The sequence below is a fragment of the Lepeophtheirus salmonis genome, chromosome 10 (assembly GCF_016086655.4).
Source record: "Lepeophtheirus salmonis chromosome 10, UVic_Lsal_1.4, whole genome shotgun sequence".
Classification (NCBI taxonomy): domain Eukaryota; kingdom Metazoa; phylum Arthropoda; class Copepoda; order Siphonostomatoida; family Caligidae; genus Lepeophtheirus; species Lepeophtheirus salmonis.
The window spans coordinates 17,706,079-17,722,302 of record NC_052140.2 but is presented as its reverse complement, the minus strand read 5'-3'; the positions used below and the strand labels follow the sequence as shown (position 1 = coordinate 17,722,302).

Genomic DNA, 16,224 nt, shown 5'->3' with positions numbered 1-16,224 from the left:
TAACTTAGAAAATTAATAAATAGTTAAATACAAGTAATAAATAATAAACAAGAATCGGAATTCCAATTCCCAATTTTTCCGATGCTGATCCCCATTTTAATTCCGACTCATTGTCCCATCACTAATTGAAATACGTGTAAACGAACTTGCAGAATCAATATCTCTCATTATTCATGTCTCTAGTCTCTACTGAGCATTACCCCATACATGGCTTTGTTAATTAAACAAAACATTGGGATTTGAGTTGTACTCTTTGTACAGTAGAGTACAGCACTATATATGAATTTAGTGTTGGATTCTGGTCTGAAAATCCTAGCCGGTCTGAGCAGGTTTTCATATTGTAAACCGACCAAAAATATTTGGTACTTTATATTAGGTTGTTTCGGAAATGATTGATATAGGTTTGTTTGAAGGGAAACAGGAAGAGTTAACTGCAAAATTCCACCAGCATCAATTATTCTATGAATTTTATGGTGGAAAAACATTCCATTGTTATTCAGAGACTTTATAGCTAATGCCTACATACCATATTTGAACATGTTTCTCCATTCGTCACTGAACATGAAGACTCATAATTTTTGCTTGTACTTTTTGATGAGCTACCAACTGTGCAAAACAGTGTGTCTGAGATCCACAACAACCTCACTATCGTTTAACTTCATCCCTATCCTAGTCGGGAAACCATCTTTCGGTGGGCTGGTGAGATCCTGGAGGGCAATTTTTAAATCGGGAAAGTGTCTCAACAGGACATCCTTGGGAGACTAGAACACTCAACAGGACATCCTTGGGAGACTAGAACACTCAACAATGTATCATGTATTAAATCAGTGTTTGGAAAAACGAGTAAATTATCTCAAATGGGATTATTTAGAAAATTTTGGGGGTAATGGGAGTACTACATCATAGTGGTGAATAAAATGAACAAATAAATAACATCCAACTACAGGGCCCCCCCAAATTAAGGAATTTTTTCTTATTATTAGATTTTTTTTGTAAGAATGAAAAATTTTATGCAAAATTAGAGACAAAAATGTAGTTTTTTTTTAATAGCTATGGATTTTTGAAATTTTTTTCCGAAAAATTTAATATTTGAAATTCTTTTCTGCTTTAATTTCCCTATTTTTTTCCCAAATATTTAATTTTTTTAAATTTTTTCCTAAAATTTAATTTTCTGTGAATAGCTATGGATTATTGAAATTTATTGCCCAATTTTATTTTTGTTAGCATTTTGGGATTTTTGAATTAAATTTTTTTTTCTGTATATGTCTGTATATTTTTTCAGAAAGAATCTAAAAACAACACCTCCCTTCAAATAGGTAACCTGCACTAGTAGTTTGGGGGTTAGTTAATTAAGTTCATTTGGGCTAACACTAAAAAAAGTTGTCTGACTTCTGTATTAAATATAGACTCAATGTTCTTCTAATGTGTTTCTTGATATAATTAAAAATTAGGAATATCTCATTTACATCATTTCAATTTAAGATTATCATTTTTTCATTGACGCATCAAATATGTGTGGATATATTAAGAAGTTTGCTCTACCTTTTAACCACATTTTCATCTATATAATATTTAAAAGAAATGGAATGGATCTTATTGTATGTATATGCTTATGATATATTACAAATTAACATATAAAAATATGAGTTAAATTAAAAATGGAAATGTTTGATTTTCTTAGGTCAAAATATTGACTTCGTGACCTTATGTGTAATACTCATTTTGTTGCCTTGCAAAATAAAATACAACAAAAGAATACATAAATTATCTATTAAATTTTGTTTAAAGTAGATTTTAAAGTATCTTTAAAAACATTTAAAGTATCTTTAAAAACATTTAAAGTACAGTTATTTAAAAATAGCGTAGGTATGCGTCGAGGCCAAAACTGAAGAAGCCTCTAAATCCTGAGTTGGATAGCAAAAAAGGCTGAAATTACAGATTTTTTAGTTTTCAACCCTTATTAGAAATATGTCCCAAATTTGAAAAAAATAAAATAAATAAAGATGGTGCTGTTTTTGAGTGATTGATTTAGCTAGGAGTGACCCACCCATAAGTACTAAATCAAGTCAGAAGGATTTTTCTCACAGTTGAGGCTGAATTACATTTTCATTCATAGTTAATTATTATTATTGATTTTTAGCAACAAATTAGACTTAAAGTAGCAAAATTCATTTTCAGATTTAGTTAATAAGAAGTAGATATATTCTAGTTGAATGAGGTCATATCATATGACCAAATTAACCTTCTCATGAATCAAATGAAGGTTCTACTAGGTCTGTAGTTAAAATCTAGGCACTTATAAGAGAGAAAAATAAGAAAACCCCATGAAAGGTCTTGATAATTACCCCCATGAGCTGACAAATTAACACCCACCAACCTACTGAACTTTTCCTTTTGGTTGCATCTCATGGACAGGGCCTCCCAGACAAATGCATCAAATCTTGAAGCTCTTAAGGCTTCCGTTTAAAATTATTAGAACGACATGTGTCCCGATTAAATTATTACCACTTGTCCGAGCTTCAAGCGGCGTATCAAAGTCGATAGAGGCTACATTGAAGAATAAAAATGGTAATATATGTGCCAATGACTGTAAAAAGCTTAGTTAATGTCCCTCTTCAAGTTTCCAAAAATAGACTTTTAAATTCCAGATTCAAAATGTCTAATTTTGTATGACGCACCCGGCCTTCACGGTGGGAACTCATAAATTAGAAAATTTTAAAAGCTGTTTTGAGTTATATATATTTTTATTTTATGCCATTTTTATGGGAAACTTTTTTTAAATCAAAAGTTGGTAATTCAATAATTTTTTAAACTTTTTATTGAATATGTCGCCTTCCATTTTGAATGATAGCCGCTCTAACTTCTGAAGAAAAAATATAAAGGTTTTTTTTTAAATTTTGAAAATCCTGCGATCGCCCTTGTAAGTTGTAAGTCTAACTTGGTACGAAGATCATATTAGTCACAGTAAGAGGCCATTATATTTTGAAAAGTCAGGATCGAATGTGAAGGTAGGAAAAAACGTTAAAAACGCAAATAGCAAACAAATCCCAGGTCAAGATTCAAGGTCAAACTAAAACTGGATATTTAGTTTAAGAAAAATGATCATCGTGGGAGGTTTGCACTCTTCAGTGTGCCCATTCTAAGTGTTTTATATTTTTAGTTGATAAATAATGGAAAAGTCCTTAAAACCTGATATCTTTATTCGTACAGGACCGGAGTAAAAACATTGGTATCATGGCAACATTAGTATGCACATATATACTAGTATTCCATGGTTCCCCCATTCATATATATACTTATTTTAGGACATAGGAAACATGGTCGTTATCGATTATTATTTAGGTTAACAAAATGACTATTGATTTATCGGTCCGTTTTTTCTTCTTCAAATTAACTCTTAATGAGATAAAATTGGATATTTGTTAATATGATGTAGTCAGGACCATTGTCAATGGCCCTCTACTTCAATGTAGGAAATAATGTAAGTCATTTTCTATTTTTGCAAAAATTGAAAAAAAAAACAAAAAAACAATTTGGGGAAAGTTCTTTAAAACTTTTGAAAGGTTACTTTTTCTTCTAAAATAATTATTTTTTACAAAATGATAAAACGTTCTGAGCATTTTTTCGCTTTATTTCCGGATTTTCCCAGTATATAGGATGAAGAAATTGTGCTATGCTTTTTGTAGTAAAATATACAGATAAATGTAGTATCACTTAGTATCTAAAAGATGACAGGAATACAAAGGAGAAGGTTTGCGTAATTGCAAAAAACTCCTGCAGATACCAAGGACCTCAGGGGAGTAATTACAATCAAGGAGGTGGCCAAGCACAGCAGATATTTGGCCTCCTAGCTCACCCGACCTGAATCTGATGGATTGTCAAGAGCTCCCTTGAGTCAAAGTTTAGCAGAGATCCCAATCACCAAGAAGTCCCTAATAAATGAAGCCCATCGCCCTGGAATGCAAGAATTTAGATCAGGCTCTAGTGTCCAGGACCTGCAAGCTGTTTAAGAGCAGAATTGTGGCTGTTATTGAGGTCCAATAAGGATAATTGAGTGAGATATACAGAATAGGACAGCAAACAGTGGACTGTATATTAGTGTATATTTTTTCATTACTATGTAATAATTTAGTAATTATTTTTTTGATATTCTGTTTCCACCGTCCTTTTTACATTAACAAACTATACTAACCATAGTAGGCCAGGAGGTTTACGATAAGGTGTGTAGATTCACCCTCTTGCCCTGACTGAAGGACAACTACCCAGATGGTAACTATGTGTGAAATCAGGACGGCGTCCTCTCGCACAAGTTCTGAAGCCAAAAGTGCGGAGCAGATAACATGGCTCAATTCTGGACCAAAGAGATATGTCCCTCCTACTCAACAGATTTGAACACACTGGACTTTTCTATATGGGGCACTTTAGAGGGGGAAACCAACAGGACCTTACACCCAATTGTGGAATCACTGAAGTCCTCCATAGTGGTTGCATTGGACAGCTTGTCAGAAGAGTTTTTCATCAACTCTGTTATGACCTTCAGGTGACGTGTTAAGACTGTGATTGATAATGAAGGTGGACATATTGAATGAAAAAAAGTTTTGCAAAAACCTTTTCTGCATGTTTTGTTAATACTATTTTTTTGCCTATTATTGAAAATATAAAATTAGTGATGTATTTATAAACCCATCTCTGGACTCCACGTTTTGCTGCCCTACCCTGTATTCTCAACAGTTTTATCTACTGCTCGGTTTTTGTTTTTTGAATAAATAATACAAAATGACAATTTTAATTTAATTTAAAGTAGATGGATCAAAAGCTCCGAATTTTGTTGTTATACCCTGTTATTAAATCAATACCTTTTATGCAAAGAAAGTAGAATAATGACATTTATTCTGTTATACTTTATTGGTTCATGATTATTCTTGTGCTGACGCACCACATATTTAATTTTGATAAATGAAATTAAATACAAAACAACAACGACAAAATGAGTATTACATAAATTGTTGCGAAATTCATTTACATGCTACTCATGCTGCCATGGATGTAGTAGTTAAATTCAAACATGCCTTATTAAAACGGCTGGCCTTATATTATTAACGATAAATTGACCTCAATTTCATTTTTTTATACTACTGTTAAAGTCATATGTAACAGTTAGTGTTGGGGTTCGGTTTGAAAATCAGGACCGGTCCGAAACAATTTTGATTTTTAGTAAACTGAAGTAATTCAGACCTATAATTACAGTAGCAAATAGAGCTTTATAAAGCCATTATTACTTGTAGCTGATGTGAAGTAGTTTAAAATAACTTTTTTTTCAATTGTATCAGCTTTCATACTCACTATTTTTGCTTGTAAACCGTCAATTAACAACGACAATAGAGGCAAAAAGACAACGTATTGTAGATCTTATTTGCGCCAATCACTCTGTAAAAAAAGTTCTGGACATTCTGATTTGCTCTGTTGACCTTGTCTGTAAGGTAAAGAGGCTCATTAACATCCGCAAGAGCCTCTTCAAGAAGATTAGAAGTGAGGACGTAACAAAATTGTCAATAAACAGGGCCTGCAGGATTTTATTTTGAGGGATGGGTTTGGTTTTTGATTTTTTTTTTTCAAAAAAACACAAAAATTAAAATTTTGAGAAAAAAAATTCGTAAAATTAAATTTCAAATGTTAACTTTTTTAAACAAAAATTTCAAATATTATTATTTTTTTTTAATTTGATGAATACTCAGCTATTTACAAAATATTAAATTTTTTGAAAAAAAAAAATGAAAAAATCCGCAGCTGTTCACAAAAAATTTGAAAAAACCATAGCTTTTCTCCAAAAATTAAATTTTTTGGAAATAAATTTTATAAATCGACAGTTGTTCACCAAAAATTATATTTTTTGGAAAAAAATTTCAAAAATTAAATTTCAATTATTAAATTTTAGGAGAAAAATTTCAAAAATCTATAGTTGTTCGGAGAAAATTAAATTGGTTGTAAAAACATTCAAAAAATAAATTTCAAGTATTAATTTTTTTGGAAACAATGGCTACTACCGGTCTAGGATTTTCAGACGGAAACCTGATATTAATACAAAGTGTACTCACATATATTTGTGAATGCAGTGTGAGAATTGAATTCGGAATTAGAAAATAATTGTGTCTTTTTGATCAGGTACTCTATATATAGTTCGCTATATGTTTTTTAGTATTCAGATGGAGTAATGCACTGACTTACCAAATTAAGTAAACTCTAATACTTGTACATATTGTTATATGTTTAACTGAAATCTTTTCCTTACATACAATGATAATCACATTTTGATTATAATTTCAGATCTACGTACGATCATGATACAAACATCAAACATCTGCATTTCCTATCAAATTTCCTTTCAATAACTTAATAGCCTGGAAAGTCAAGTTCGTACATTTACACATTTCCTCTAAGAATTGTGGGATGAAGTCGTCAAAATTGTGAAACAGCTATTTGATACTTTTTTTCATTGGAAAACAAGTTGGGTTCATCTTGGTCTCTACAACGTCCAGGTAGGCGTTAATGTTGACCCTGATGGGTTGGGGGAACAAAGGAGAAAGTTTGACGTGACCTTCGGAGATAACTCCCAAATACCATGTCGTGGCTTGGGTCAACATCACCTTTAAAGGACTCAAATTTCCTCCTAACTCTACAAACGAACTTCTCACTGAGTCCCAGAGTTCGACCAAATATTATATTGTAGCTTCCTGCGTGGATCCCAACGAGGCCTCCGTGTTTTTTGAAAATATTTAGAATAAATAAGTTGTAAATTGATTCTATTTTTTTGTAACTGATGCAAGTTTGAATAAGCTAAGTGACCGCGTTTAACCAAAAGAGCACGCCAAAGTGGCAGCACAGATAGCTGGTGCAGCCTATATATGGTGACCGGTATTTTCATTACCCGGTAATTTCATTCCGCATATTTCATTGCCACTTAAATATTTAATAACTTCATATTGTCAAAACCAATTATATATGTATATATATATATACTACCAGTTATTAGTTTTTAAGTATGTAAGGAGGCCCAGGCAGTCGGCACAGGAGAAGACTGATGACTTATGATGTATAGGATACGGATATGAAGGGTTTATGGAGTTTATGAATTATAAATGACGTCATCATAAGTCTTAAAGAATGAATAGGACTAGAATCCCGATCCGTGGATATTGTTTAGACCTAGGGAAGTAGAAACAAAAGACGTCATTACTCTTCTATAATTACAAATACTTCCTCACATCAATTTGATCATCCCTGTTTCTCTTCTTACACTTCAGATCTATGTAAATAATAACTAAGACAGCTTGGGCCCCTCGCACCCTTCTCCCGGATCACTTACATTCTCCTACTTTAAGTTAATCTCTGGATTGAAACCGTATTATATCCATATTTAAAGTGGAAAATGAAATGTCCAGGAACGAATTTTAAAGGGGATGAATTACTGGGGCTGAAAAGACAGAGAATGAATTTACTGGGAATGAAAAGACCTAGTACAATTTTGTAATAAAAATATATATATAGGGGTACTAGGTCATTTCAATCTTATATATATATTTATTTATTACAAAATATATGATCTTAAAAGTTTCTTTTTTGTTTGGTTTTTTAAAATAGGAGTGATCAAAATTCAAATTACAGAACTTTAACTCCTTCAATTATGGAGTTGAAAACATAAATAATAGCGTTTCTGTTCATTTGAGCGAGATTATTTCCAGCGGGTGTTATCTTAGAAACAATCATTTGAGTAAGTATTTATTTTGACAAGCTTCTTTTCAGCGTCCTTAATTTCAGCGACACTTCCATATGATAAATATTACAGGTTGAATGACGTCTCACTCACTAGACTCATATTTAAAATTAATTAGGAGTAGTCGAGGAGGAGAAACTGTGGCACTTATCGGATTTCATCTCAACTCCATTAGCTTCTGTAGAGGGATGGATTATACATTTATAATAGGGACAATTTTTTGTTTATTTAGTCCTTTAAGAATGCTGAATATTTTTTAATTCAAGGAAAATAACAGAGTGATACAATACAACTAAGGTTCCAAATTACAAAAAATCTCATGCTTGTTTTATGTCATATTTTCAACAAATCTATCGTTAACTTAAGGAGAAACTTATATTCATACAAAAATGGTATTATATTTTATTTGGTAGCTCCTAACTCTTATTAAGTACTAATTTAGTATTACATTTAATTGAATAATGTGTTAAATAATGTGTATATAATAAACTGCGTATAAGGTTATGTTAATTTGATCCATTTGCGTACATAATGAATTTTTTCTGCACATTACAACATCGTAATTGTATTTATATTATGCATTTAGTAGGAGTTCTTTCCCGGGATACTGTTTTCCAGGAATTTTTTAGATTTTTACACCTACAACTTTAAAAAAAAAAAAAAAAAAAAGAATCACTCGGTTTAAAAGTATGAAAAAGAAAAAAAATATATATGAACTAAGAATCAACTTAAGACTGTCAGTATTTAGAACTGGTCTTTATTTGTTGGTTCTTGGAATTTTTTCTAAATATGTATGCTTTATTAAGCCCAATAATATCTATCAAATACATATTAAGAGCACAACACATATCTTGTAAAGAATATCCTTATTTACAGATAATGTTTTTTCTTAGTTATATAGTTAATATATTTATGAATACTTCGCAATGTCCATAATCCTCGTCACCTCAACTTCAGTGTCTAGGAGACTTGAGATTTTTCCAAGATATTTTTTCAGGCGTGTTGTTTACGCCTACAGCCATTCCATCAATTTTCATATCTGGTCGTTTCAATAACTAGATCTCCAATGTTACTCTCTGTCATTCATGAGAAAACGCACAAATGGTTACTTTATAGAAGGAATACACTACAGATGTAAGGAGTATTCCTTGCTGTAAACTAATATTGTATATTCTCTCTTCGAGATCGAAAAATTAGTGATAACAGCTTTTGAAAACTAAAATACGGCTCAAATTGGCAAATACAAAAAACAAAAATACATGCGAGGAAAGGCATATTTTTTTACAACTCTCGTTATATTTCCTAAAAATTCTTCATTATACTTTAATCCTCATTACAAGTACTTTAATTCAGAGGTATCCACAGGGGGTAGGCTGGAGGGGCTGTTGCCATTCAAATTAAGGATTCTTTTCAAAAACTTTAATATTTTAAATTTAATTTATTTTTTGAATTAAATTTCCAAAAAATATAATTTTTTGAAATTTTTCTCCAAAATTTAATTTTTTTGTAGAGAATTTTTGAAATTTTTTACCAAAAAGTTTAATACTTTAATTTTTTTGTGAACATCTGAGATTTTTACAATTTTTTTATTTTCGAAATTTTTTCGAAAAAATTTAATTTTTTTAATTTAAAAAAAAACAAAAAAAATATATATATATAATCCTGGGACGCCCTTGTAATTTCTTCATTTAAATTAAAATTCATTTAATTTTTTGGTTGCATTACTATATGTGTGGTGTGTCAATATAAAAACAACCTTGTACAAAAATCTAGAGAAAAAAAAGACCTCCATGCATTTTTATCTCTCATGTACATACATACAGCTCAAAAAGTTATTTATGTACATATTTGTGTCAATTATAAGATTATTATTCAAATTTGCTGGACGATTTAAGATATTCCAGAATTAAAACTATAATTTAACATAAAAAAACAATATGGTCCATGAATGATCGATATAATAATTTTTTACTATTTTAATAGGAATGGGCTCTATGTATGTCCATTTTATAGATTTGTAGATTGTAATTTAGGTTGGATTTTTATAGCTTCCAAATAGCCTATTTAGAGATACCATGACAAAAAAAAATGGCATTGACTTTATAATTAAGGTGGGAAGGCCCATCATATGCATCTGCGCACATTTTTTACTCGCGATACAGTATTATAAATATTTCAACATCTATAATAGGTAAATACACTATAAAAACATTTTCTGGTGTATTTATAGACGTAAAATACTTTAAGATACATTTTGAAAAACTGTAGCTCAATTTTTGTATATAAATTTCGTAAAAACTCCATTTTTGAGACACATTTCGGAGTAAAAGTTTTCATTATTTTATTAATTACAATAGAAATTACACAAAAATATTCAAAATAGTAATTATAGATATCATCTTTAGGTAGCATATCCCGTTCAAAGTTTGAAAGGAGACAAAAGTTTTCGTCAAAAAGTACTAAAATATAGGATTAATCATTATTAACATTAAATTACTTATATTGGCCCTGATATGACCTCTTTTAAGTACATAAAATCTGTTAATCTATAATTTTTTTTACTGTGACAATGCATTTTACCTATTTTAAGTGCGCTTGTTTAATATGTATAATTTGTTGATAGAAATTAACATGGAAGTGTTTAATTGTATTTTTTTAATCCATTCTCTATTTTGAAAAAAAATATTTCTACCTTACTTTTATATTCATGGGACATAGATATATTAGACATATATGCTGGAAAGGCTTAATAAAACAGATAAGTATTTCAATTCTGGAAAATCCATTCAGCATCAAAAATTCATTTTTCTTACATACATTGAATATAAGATATCACCTCTTTATCTCATTGATTGAAGAATATATATCTAAAAGTTAGGAATAAATATATCCTAAAAATAAATAGCACATATTTGATAAAATATTAGGTTTACGAATTTTTCTCTGCGTTTCCCTCCCCTTTTTTTAACTATGTATATATTGTTCATTATTGGTCCCATTGGATCATACGATAAAGCGTTGTAAAGGTGTAAAAGTTTTGCTACAAACAATATTGAACTTGACTGTTTTTCGTGAATTATTGTGCATTAAGTATAAAGGTTTCAAACGAAGAAATCCGCCATAATTTATATTTTTACAAAGCCCGGGTGTCCTTCATTTTGTCTTTAAAGAAATGTATTTTGTTGAGGCCGTATGGATTCAGATAGATAAAATATCGCAGGGGTTTAGTTCAACTCAAAATTTAAACAGCTCTGTATATATGTATAGCTGTAACTCAGATAGGAAGTGTAGTAAAGAAAAAAGTACTCCCTGCCTCAAAAGTCATCACAACATATTAAAAAAGACAAGAAAAGCTAAGTACTTATGGGTGTAAATATTAAGCATTTCTTAGTGTGTGAGTTTTGTTGTTGTTGGCAACTTGAACAATGTTTTTTATTCTTGAGGAGAGAAAATATACCTATATTTGTTAAAGTATTGAGTAATTAGGTGTTAGTGTGATCGTGAAGGACGAAGATTAACACAGAGGCTTTAATGGAAAGTAATCTTCTAAATTATCAAACAAAAATTATCTGTTTTTTACGCCTAATAACTACGGCCAATGCCGGTTACTAAGGCTAGTATTTAAATATATATTTTTTATTATGATTGTTTTTTGTTAACCTTCATCGGACTGAATGGGTACAATTTTACCCATAATAATATTAAGGTAATCTCTAACTTTTTTCTGGATATCTGAAAGCTCTATTATTTTTTGGCACCTCTACTTTTTTTCAATAAAGTAGGCACACTAATTTTTGGACGGAAATATTAGCAAGTTACCAAGAAACGGAATTAGTACAATTGTACCCTTTTGGTTTTTTTAGCGAGATACCTTCTTATAGTTTCAACATTTTTAATATCTTTTGAAGTGTTTAATGAAAGGAAAAGTTAATGACGGAAAAAATATATATATTAAAATATTTGAGATAAATCTAGACAGTTTACCAATTCATACACGTATCTTTTGTTTCTGAATGTTCGACACACAAAGGCTGACCACAATTAACATACGGTTTCCTGGTCTTACGGCTATTTTGTTTCTGATCTCGGCAAATATAACAACTGCCAACAATTGGTGTAACTCCACAACTTCCATGGAGTACTTTTGGCTAATCTGCTACCCCTTCTGCCAGTATGATAGTGTGTTGGCCTATGACAATTTATTTTAGGAAAACCCCTGGGTTGCTTTCTCTGTAGATGATGAACGACGCTAATTGTTTTTTTAATAATACATGATAATCTCTGATTGGCTTGATTGTGTGGCCATCAACTTCTCCAGTCATATGCATAGATGACAGAAACAAAACTGATTTATTTTTCTATGGTACATATGAAACAAACAGTAGCAAAATTGGTCGAGTAAACTACCCTTTCCTTTGTTCATTGCATATTACATGACATGAATCTTCTGTTTTTTATTACAGTTCTAACTAAAGTAATATGTCAGTTGTTCAATACTTTAGCCAGCTCCATACGTATAATGAAATTGTTGGTGGTGACGTTTCTTCCAGAGCCTTTATAAATATTATAGAGGGTAGGCAGCAAAACGTGGACTCGAGATATGGATTTAGAAATACATCAATAAGTTCACATTTTGCAATAATAGCCAAAAAACTATGGCTACATAACATGTAGACAAGGTTTTTGCAATTTTTTTTTGTCTAAATATGGCCACTTTCATTATCAATCACAGTCTTAACACGTCACCTAAAGGTCATAACAGATTTCATGAAAAACTCTTCTGACAAGCTGTCCAATACAACCACTATGGATGACTTCAGTGATTCCACAATTAGGTTTAAGGTCCTGTTGGTGTCCCCCTCTAAAGTGCCCCATATAGAAAAGTCCAGCGAGTTCAAATCTGACTAGGAAAGGGGGCGATATCTCTTTGGACCAGAATAGTCATGTTATCTGCACATTACTTTTAGCACTTGGTGGAATTGTGAGAGGGGCGTCGTCCCGTGTCCATACGTAGTTACTGTCATGGTAGTTGTTTTTCAGCCATGGCAAGATATGTAGTGTACCTAAACACCTTATAGTAGGCATACTGGTCGGTTTTATATCCAGCCTTGAAAAACAACGGAGGCATCTTCTTTCTATTAAAGGCCACAATACCGAGGACCATTGTTTGGGCCAGATATTGGGTGTGGTAAACCCTTTGGACCTCTTCTTTTTTATCTCCAGCCAGTGGTCATTCCTGCAATTGTGAAATTGATCAATTGTGAAAATCTTCTTGTCCGAGAAAATTTTTCGCGTTTAGAGTTTACCATGTAGATGTTAAGCGTTGAATGTATCATAAGACAGAAAATCTTAATGCTATACCTAGCCGATTTAGTTGTTATGTATTGCGGGAATTTGTATGCCCTCGAAATGGAAATAATTGTTAAACAATGTTGATGTATTCACGTGGTTTGTAGGCTTTCTCCAAATTTTTATTTTGCATAACCCCAAAATCACGTATTGGTGCAACTTTATCCACACTATGCACGGGTGTTTTCGTTGTCAAATCCAATAAATCTGAGCATAATGTTTTAGTGTTTACTAGACATAGCTACATAAGAGGTAGAACATCAATTTTACACAAATCTTCTCGATTCTCTTTATTATTCTGATGTACATGAGCAGTAATAAGAATCCCAAATATGCTTTATTATATTATTAGAATAAGGAAGAGAAGACAGATGTGTGTCCATGACCAAAGTACCCAAAAAAAAATATTGAAAAAAAACAACAAAAAAACGTGATGAGACATTGAAAAAAAGAAAAACTGTTACCTTTCACAACATTTGACCATCTTTATTCATGAAATAAGTTAAAAGCAGTGATAAAGTAAACAAGTACTTACTAGCTTAAAAAAATGAACGTATGAGGTCATAGATATGGAAGTACGTTTGTACATACTAATTGATTTAATGACCTTTTTCCTTTCCTTTTTTTAGGAAGAAGGTTTGCGAGATACAATGCATATATGTATCAGTATGTCACGTAACAATTTTTACTTCAAATCAAAAAGAATCCTCACGAGATATTGACAAATCATAATAAAACTTTGGCAAACAATGAATGCTACTTCAAGACCATACAAATGCCCAATATAGTTTACTGAAATGGTATTCTTCCAGAATGTCAAAACTTCATCCTTTTTCAAACTGTTCACATCATTATCTAAATGATTGTACTTTTATATAACACAACAATAAAATTTACTCACTTTCAATTCTTTAAGAACCTCTTTATCGCTAGAAAGGAACTGATTTTTATCTTTAACTTAAATTCGTAGAGCACATAAATCAATTGACAAATATATTTATATTTATTATAAACATTTGAACGTTGAAGGAAATGGAGTGACTGCGAAAATTAGAATTAAGGATAATGCTCTTCAAAAAAAAGTAACACACGTATTATTAGGGGAGACTGGGAAACTTTGCAAAGGGCTCCTTTCGCAAACGTCAAAAAAGCTTCAGACAGGAAATTTACACTTCAATTGTAAAATATAATGCAAATGATTACAGCAAGGGTTTTAACTTTTGACCACTTTTCTTTGAGAATATGGATAATATTTTGGTAATCATGCACTCAGTTTGTCATGTTTTTTGCTGTAACTTACCGGAGGCTCCATCGAAATCTGAATTCTTACTAATTCAATAATTATGGTAAGTGATTGAAACTAATTCATATTTCGATAAATTTAAGCATAAGCAAATAGTTACAAAACAAACCTGAGTTTTGGTACAAGTCGAGAAAATGACACTTGAACAGGATCGACAAATTTCTATTCACGCACTCTAAGCAGTTGGGTGTCTCCAGGACCACAGTCTACGCCGTCAGCAAGCCCAAAACATTGGAGAGGAAGAAGGGCTCTGCCAAAAAGGCCAAAATAGACCTGGAGGAGTTAAAGGAAACAGCTCAGGCCAATCCTCTCAAGCCCATGAGCCCCCATGCAAGATATCTTGGTATTTCGCACCAGAATGTCCAGAGACCTATAAAAAATGAGTGGAAAGGACCTTGTGAGGATGAAGAGGCCACTTTTGGTACCAGCAATGAAAGAAACTCAATTCCTTCCCTTGTAAGACTCTTTTGAATTAGTCTTTTGTGTACTTTTATACTCTTTTTGGACACTTTTGGCCCTCTATAACCCCGATGCCGACCACCTCAATTACACCTTTTGGTTGCATGTCGTGGGGAAGGCCTGTAATGTTTGTCATCCAAACACCAAGACCCTCAAAGATACTGTCATCCAGCAACTGTACCCTATAACAGAGGACTACATCAACAGTGGGCGACACCAATCCATCATTGCAGCTAAGGGTGTTTACATTAAGGATTAAGAGAGCTCAGACACACATCTACTTATAACTACTTTATGTAGTATTAGTTTTGTTGAAATTCTATTGTTAGTTAATATAATATATCTTGTAGAAGTTTTACGTAGAAAGAGATCATATTTTAATGGACCACCCGGTATATTATTAAATGATTGTTTTTTTTCTATCGTTTGATATAATTTTTTTAAAATTCAAAACTCACTCATTGAGGAGAAATTTGAGATATTGTTACACTATGTACAAAGGTCTCACTTTCATCACATGGATTGATTATTCTTCCATATTATTAAAGTAAGGTTTGTTTGTGTGTCTTTCTGTTTGATTCTCTATCAAAGAGCTAATTCTTAACAACGAGCGTGTGACGCTATTGCTCATGGCGTCATATTATAAAAAAAGGGAAGTACATATATGGGATAAAAGATAAAAAATCTGACTTTGGATGAGGTGTAGCAGAGAGCGTGTGTAGCTAAAGCCCGACTAGGGAGTGCTCTAGTGACTAAAGTACTCCCTGCCTCATCACCTCAGATTAGTAGTCGTCCGTTTCTTTTTTTTGGAATTGGTAATAATTTCTTAGCTGTTTCATTGAACTATATTCAAAGCCTGATTGAACATTCGTGTGTACTCATAAAAAGACAAAGGATTTGTTGCAAAGGTATAATTGTGAGTCCTTATTAGACTACTAGTAGAATTGCGGATCGACTTCGGAGTAATATTAGCAAATGTCCTTTTCTCCCGCCACCCTTGTCACAGCTGATTTGTAGCTGATCTAATGAAACGTCATGAGTATTGTTCTTTATCTCCTCCAAAACATTAATCAAATTGTGAGGGTTACCATGTTGATTTTTTTAACATACCCATTCTACATTGGATTTTCATCATTGATCATAATTCATGTGCCTTTTCATAACATATATGTTAATATTTGAATCAAATGGAAACACCCCGGGTATTTATTACATAAATCTACTATTCACGGAACACACGTCGGTTAGGCAAGTTAGGGCTCTAAAGATAACAAGAGAGTGAATTTATCCTATATATAAAATTAATCTATTTATACATACATTAAATGTTAATAACTGTAAG

At 31.7% G+C, this 16,224-nt stretch overlaps 1 protein-coding gene across 4 annotated transcripts in view; it reads right to left on the bottom strand.

Annotated features, from left to right (window-relative positions):
• Mgat2 (alpha-1,6-mannosyl-glycoprotein 2-beta-N-acetylglucosaminyltransferase) overlaps positions 1 to 16,224 on the bottom strand; it is a 139,103-nt gene that overhangs the window by 35,734 nt on the left and 87,145 nt on the right. Inside the window, exon 1 of one of the 4 annotated variants that reach the window (XM_071891348.1) lies at positions 14,022 to 14,163. The exons of the other annotated variants lie outside the window; for them this stretch is intronic. The gene's annotated coding sequence lies outside the window, so the exon portion shown is untranslated. Of the gene's footprint in view, positions 1 to 14,021; positions 14,164 to 16,224 lie in introns of those variants that run through there. 4 annotated transcript variants of the gene reach the window in all.